The sequence below is a fragment of the Bombyx mori genome, chromosome 15 (genome assembly GCF_030269925.1).
Source record: "Bombyx mori chromosome 15, ASM3026992v2".
In the NCBI taxonomy this organism is placed as follows: Eukaryota; Metazoa; Arthropoda; class Insecta; order Lepidoptera; family Bombycidae; genus Bombyx; species Bombyx mori.
In genome coordinates, this window is record NC_085121.1 from 1614625 (window position 1) to 1622200 (window position 7576).

The 7576-nt window shown below is 35.4% G+C and overlaps 1 protein-coding gene across 5 annotated transcripts in view; it reads right to left on the reverse strand.

Moving 5' to 3' along the window:
- LOC101735654 (spectrin alpha chain) overlaps positions 1-5776 on the reverse strand; it is a 37773-nt gene extending 31997 nt beyond the window's left edge. For 3 of the 5 annotated variants that reach the window (XM_062672378.1, XM_062672379.1, XM_004928620.5), the window contains exon 1: positions 4237-4375. The gene's annotated coding sequence lies outside the window, so the exon portion shown is untranslated. Of the gene's footprint in view, positions 1-3733; positions 3913-4236; positions 4376-5636 lie in introns of those variants that run through there. The other 2 variants (XM_062672377.1, XM_062672376.1) reach the window with 2 other exon arrangements.
- Between the last annotated feature and the right edge of the window lie 1800 nt (positions 5777-7576).

Sequence of the window (7576 nt, forward strand, 5' to 3'; positions counted from 1 at the left end):
GAACTTTTCGGCCCCGGCGGCCATTTGCTCTACGAGCAATGTTTCCTGCGTACTGCCAAATCAATCTTGCAATCCTTCGGGCTATGTCAGTTACCTTGGTTCTTCTGAATATCTCCCCATTCCTGATTCCATTTCGCAAGGAAACTCCGAGCATAGCCCTCTCCACTGCTATTTGAGTGACTTTAAGCCTTCTGATACGGCACATTGTCAGCGACCACGTCTCACTGCCGTATGTCATCACTCGGACCACACACTGGTCATAGACATTCGTCTTCAGACACTGCGTTAATTAGGATGAGAAGATTTTACGCAGTTTCCCGAACGCTGCCCATTCTAATCGGAATTGACGATTGATCTCTTTCTCGAAGTTGGACCTATTACCTAGTTGGACAATTTGTCCCAGGTAGACGAACTCATCGTCTATAGCTTCGAGCGTAAAGCATCCGACCTTTACTGGACTGGACACTACATGGACATTCGACATAATTTTCGTTTTGTCCATATTCATACCAAGGTCTACTCTCACAGAGCCCTATGAGGTCACTGAGCGTTTTACTGAAATCCTCCAAGTTCTCGGCCATAATCACGTGTCGTCGGCAAATCGAAGGTGAACTAATTAATCGCGGTTGATGTTAATGCTAAGCATTCCCTTTCCAGTCCAAAGCTTTGAAAACCAGAGAAATAACATCTCACTCCAGAAACATGGGTTCCGAAGCCTGGTCCTGTAATTAAACTGACATAGTGGTGTTTTCGTACAAACACTTCAAGACCTTTAATGTACCAGTGATCAAATTGGGACCTTTATCTCTATCTTATACATAGTCAGGTCATAAATTCTGTCACATGTTTAATGTAAAATAATTGAAACAAGTTTATTCATTATGTAACCATTCATATACCAAAATGAACTTAACAAAACATAGATTCTTATGACACTAAAGTTTATTCAAAATGACCTCCGTGATTTTGAATACAGGCCTTCAATCTGCGCGGCCAGTCGTCTATCGCAGCACGAACGAGGTCCATGTCAATATCGGCGGCTGCCTTAATCAAGGATGTCTTGAGTGACTCCAAATTGGGATGAGGCTTTGAGCACGCCTTTTCCTCCAAGTGTTGCCATATCTTGTAATCTAACGGATTCAAATCTGGACTGGAGGAAGGCCAGTCTTCGTGCCGGATGAAGTCGATTTCACGCGCCGCCAGCTAGTCTTGTGTGCTCTTCGCTCTATGAACTGGCGCCGAATCTTGTTGGAATACCCAGTGCCTGTTATTGAACATGGTATGAGAAACAGGTACCACAAGGTTCGTCAGGACTGTATTTTGATACACAACTGCATTCGTTTTTACACCTTTCTCACAAAAATGTACCTCTGTTAAGCCCCAATAAGAAACTCCCAACCATACCATAAGCGAGGATGGAAAATGACCTCGTTGGACACGCGGAATACGGTTGCTCGCTTCTTCATTACTGTGTGCGTACACCTTATAATTTTTTTTGTTGTAGCTCTCTTCTACGGTAAAAATTTTTTCATCCGAAAATAGAATTTCCCGATATTTTTTTCCCGCGTACCGCTTCAACAAAGCGCGGCATCTCTTCAGTCTCAGGTCCATTAGACGATCATTCAAACGATTTCCTGTTTTTCTTCGATATGCCCGAAGCCCTAATCTTCATTTAACACCCTTTTCACCGTGGTTCTGCTTAACCCCATCTGAAGGGCCAACAGTTTCTGCTTACGTTTGGGATTTCTTTGAATTCGCGCCTTCACAGCTTTTATCACTGCTGGAATCCTAACAGACCGAGGGCGACCACTTCTTGACCTGTCATCTACACTAGAGTCTTCATTGTATCGTTTGATGGTACGATAAACGAATCTTTTGGTTATATTCAAATTTTTCAGTATGTTAAAAATTTGAATTGGCGCGTAACCGCAACGATGCAACGCAATAACTGCAACACGGTCTTCTTTAAGCGTCCACTCCATATTTAAAAATGAGTAAAATTTCAAAAAGTATACATTTTTATTTTCATGAACAATTCGAAATTCGAATTCAATAAACTTTTTTGTGGCCAGCATTCTAAAAGAAAAGTTTTTACTGTGTGACAATACTTATGACCTGACTAGGTATTAATCTATATAATCTTTTGACTATCACACTTCTTACAACCAGAGTAGATTGTATGCATTCTATCTCAAACTCCTGTGTTCATCCATAGTTCATTTTCAGTAATTTTTTGGCCATGTACCACCTGGCCTCAGTACTTACTATCAATCAGGGTGGTCATATACTTTTCTTCCAATGGTGTCAATAAGTAAATGTATTAGAGTCCTAAAAATGTTTCATTTGCATGACGCCCTATTATACCATACAAGCAGACTAATTCATAGCCTCTCCAATCTCCACTGTTAAATGAATTATCAACATGGCCTAGGCCCTTTTCTGCAAGAAGTCAAACCTAAGTACCTGATATTTATATAATGATTCTATACAGATAATAAAGTATTAAGAGTTAAAATGAAATTCGCTTTTCTTTTCATTTAACAAATTTATTTAATCAAAATATCTACCATTATTATCTATACATTGCTGCCATCCAATATAACCTGATAGAACCCTGGTGATCTAGATTCTGATCTGATCAGCGTCAATTTGAAGTACCTATTCTAGTAGTATCTATACAAGTATATATCTATATAACTATCTATACCTATGTTGTAATGACCTACTTATCGTCACAGTTGATTGCTTAGCTACAGTAAATCAATACTGTAATTTAGTCAACCATAACCATAGAAATAAATGAATATTGGATTGAATTTACGATAACCATAATCAAAAAATGCAATGGCTGACCCCAGGTCAAAGGCTGCAACAGTGCCCAAAAGCAAAGCTTACCAATAAAAAAGTAACTGTTTGGTGGTCTCACCATGGTGTTATTCACTATAGCTTTCTCCGATCTGGTCAAGCATTCACGGCAGATGTCTACTGTGCCGAACATCATACACTATATTATTATGTCTTGTCTCATATTTATAATATTGAATACTTTAGTTTTCTTTTTTCCTTAGATATTAACCCCTTACATTAGAAACCTATTATTTCAGAATAAGCAATTACGTGTTTCCAATAAAAGAAAAATAAACATTATGTACAAATACACAAAAGTGTCATAGTCTATTATCAGTGTCCTAAATGTAAGGAGACCCAGTGTCCTGATATTAAGTGATAAGAAGATATTATGTCTAAAATGAAATCCTATAGGGAGGTACCAATTGTTTTAAGGACATATTCACACGTAAAAGGAATGGATGTTTTTTTCCAATTTATAAGTCTTATTACATTCTTTAAGATAAGTAAAATTTACGAACATAGCTCAGCAAACATTAAGTGACAACAGAGCTAAGATTGAGTCTTCTTATTAACTTTAACAGCTTGGTGGCAAGACAGCAAAATTTTTGCTTCAGGTAGGTTATTGCTCATATGGGTCATTGCTGTGGGGGGACTTCCATAAAAGTCAATTAATATTTAATTTATTGCATACTTTAAATCTTGTATGGTTTTTTTTATTATTCGAATAATTTGTTTTTGTCTTAATTTTGTTTATTTCCGTTTTATTTGTGGAAAAATTAACCAAAATTTTTTCTAATAGAAAAACTAGGATTGTACAGAAAATATTTCAGGAGCATATTATTACAAATATATTTTTTATGCAGAAATGAATCAAGTAACGTACCGAAACAGTTTGTTTTGTAACAGAAGTCAAGAGCTTCTTAAATGTCCAGCTCTGCCCAATCAATGCGAAAACAGAACTGCAGCCGGCTACGCAATCAATATTACATTGCAGTGTTACACATGTGTACAATAGAGTGTAGAAAGTACTCCGCAATACTGTAATAAGGAGCGGCTACTGACGTCCTACTTCCACACGCCCCTCCGGCGGTACGATTTTATCGACCGACTTCCTTCCTAAGTTTAATGACGTAATGCTCCAAAATAAACCAATGACAACAGTTAGTACAACTTTTACAAGTCTCGCCAGAAAATAAATGTTCAACGAAGATAGTAAGGAAATCAAATATGATGCTGCTCTTCCACAAATTCTGTTATCGTTTCCATTTGGACATTTTGGTATTCGCCGACACTTGGGTGTGTCATCGCTAATTGAAAAGGAAATTGAGTTTTGGAGCTTTAATCCGAAATAAAATTCTTGATCTGAGAGTCAAAGTACTAACTTACCTGTGTAGCAGTAATCGGTCACAAATAACACAAGAATTCTAGCACTTTTCACAATTTTTCATGGAAAATCGTTCGTTCGATTAAATCAGGTTTAGAATACACCATAGATTATACACTTACACAACTACACACACAGATTAGGCTTGTTGAAAAAATATCGATACATCGAAATATCGATATTATTTTTTCAATGTATCGATTTTTTTTATTTTCTCCCTACCTAAGCTGGTAACCTGGAGCGGCTATTCCAGCGTAACCGTAACTAGTAGGTGAGCTCACGGGGCTCAAACCTGACGGCGATGCTTACACGAACCCTAGCAAGAGTCGTGCTTCGCAGTATCTACCACCGGATCGGAATCGCGACCTACTGAGAAGATCCGGCGAGAAACTCAGTAGGCTGTGTCTGAGAGTTAATTTACTCGTCGAGCCCTTCGTCGCAAGCGACGGGTTCGACGAGAACAGTGACCGGTGCTTCAAGTACCTAGAAGCACCGTTAGTGGATCAGGAGGATAATGTATCGATATTTTTGAGCGATATTTTATATTTCGATACATAGATGTATCGATATAAAATTCCAAGTATCGAAAAGGTATGAAAATCGATTTTTTTTCAGACCAACAAACATTTATATCGACGCTTGAAAGGCAAACATGACTAAGCGACAATGCGTGAACCTTACAGTAGACTAATTTAAAGTTGTATTATCTGAAAAAAAATCCATTTTAATGAATCTAACTATAGGATTGAAATGATTTTATATAGATAGATTTTATATAGATAGACCTAGAAATATATTTTTTTGCACATCGAATATATTTAAAGGTTATTGCCTATCGTTTATGTATAAAGCAGTTATTGTCGCTTATATATAATGTCTATAATTTGATAAACAGGTAAAATTATCTGAATTAAAAAAAAAAGGTTTTTAATTACAATTAAAATTTTCTAAGCCATAATTGAAAGATTTGGAGTAACATCCCATAAGGTCCCATAAAGTGATCCCATAGTTCACAACAAATCGAGTAAATGTATCTAAATACTATTCCAATTTTTATGCTTGTAGAAAGTGTAAAGAATTGAACTAAAATTACTGTGGTAAATCATGCAAAAGAGCGAGACGTTTATGAATAAAAATATATTGTAAGAAACAATAGGGATATATTTTTTTGTAACAAAATCACGCTATTATTATATTTTATACAATATGTATCAATATTATATAAATAAACCATCACATATTGTAGTGTATTCCAATACAATACCAAAATCTAGTTATTGCCTCATCAGTCTTAAAAACAATAGAAAATTATTAAAACTTATAAAAGCTCTAGTTTTCAGAATAAATCAACAACAACAATTGTATTCTACTATTGAACATAACCAAACTTAACAACACTTACATTACTATTGTAATATAATCAGTCTCCAAACGCTTACGATAGATATGCGGCATGTGATCTTGTTATTTTTTGTTATTCAATCACAATCTTCAATATCGTGCTCAGTTGCACGTGGAATGCTCAGAAAGAAACTCTTGTTTAAGACAATTAGGAATGACTGTCAGTGCAAAGTTTGAGCAAATCATCTTATTTGGCTTTTGTAACTGAGACCAAGGTAATAGTGATAGGTTGATTTTAGGCTGAACTTCGACATCAAAAGATGATGCTGAAGCATTCATAGATGTTTTGTATTTAATGCTTTGCTTGTATTTTTTGAAAGTCATAACACGGATCTTGCTTATTTTCCCGGTTAGATTGCCTTTAAAGTCCTTGTCACTACTATCCCATTTATAAAAATATTCATAGCTCAGTCCTGAAAAGGCGATGATGGATCTTGCCTAGCTGTTGAAAATACTATAAATCATTGTGATGATGCGTAAACAGTGGTACTTTTTGATCGATTTTCTATTATGGCATGCACAGTATCGACATGTAAGTGTGTCCCGTGAATAGACAGTTTATTTGAATAGTCTCGATTTTCAATCCTGTAATGATGAATGCAACATTGCTAATAATACCGTACGGTTACGGTTTTGGCCTGGACAACTGTCGCATTAGAGAAATAATCGCATAACATTTCTTCTAGCATCAACGGACTGAATATAGTTATGTAAAATAGTTAACTATGTTCCTGGGAATTTTTTTTTAATGAAATTTCATGAAATTTGATGAAACTTTATGAAATTTCATGAAGCTTCCTGAAATTTTATGAAATTTCACAAAATTTTATGAAATTATACAATTGAAATTTTATAAAATTTCATAAAGTTTCATAAAATGTCATTAAAAATGATGTCTATTGATTAGCACGAATATTCTCTGTCAAATCATACCAATATATCGATACTTTATTGCATTTCGGACATCCTTAACACAAATAACTTTAGCACTGTTTTTTTTAAGGGATTTTATGTTTATAACTTGGTAACTAGGACCTGTAGGTCAAGTCTTATTTTAATTTCAATGAAAACTTCTTTATATGAAAAATGATTTAATGAAATGAAACGAAACAAAATGAAAAGAAACGAAGCGAAATGAGAGATGATGAAATATACTTTCAGTAAAATGGTGGTCATTTACTGAAACTTTTTCAGTGGACTTTTTGTAGGATCCTGAGAAGTTCCGTTCAGCGGCTTTGTTTCATTTTCCCACATTTGTGCGCTTTCACAGTTACTATGCTGTTAATAAACCACCGTTATTACACAATTTAAACCCGAAGAAACACTAACTATTTGTCTATACAAAGTAAAACAAATCATACAACTACAATCCTCGCGTTCCCGCCAAAACGTCCAGCACTGGATTAGCACTACAGAAAACATTGATTAGCTTCATGCAAGTTGTACATTTTTTATTTTACTCAATGAACGAGTTACAGCTACAGGGTATATCTTTTTCCAGGAAACAATCTTATGGTTACAATATTTATCAATAAGTACCCAAATCAGCAACGTTGTTAAAAATAAGTTTACAAACTAAACAAGCTGAACAAAAATCTGGTTATCAACCAACGCTTGAAGTTTGGAAGTACTATTTAATTAATAAAATTGAAGTCTCTTGGTGTATTTTTCGGTTTTAAGCTGGGTGTGCATTAGTTTGCACATGCGGAAATATGGTTTCTTAATTGTTAGATAGAACAGCGGCTGTTAGCTCGGCAGCGTTGCATTTTAGTGGTCGTATGCTGGACTGCTGGATCTACCGTCGGAAACTAAAAATTACTCTATGGTAACACTAAGCATTTATTTATTTCTGTTTGACTCCATAGTCGCAGCCTGTCGATCCCAAAACGATGATTACAATTATAATTATTTCGTCATTAACACTTATAAAACTTTGGTATA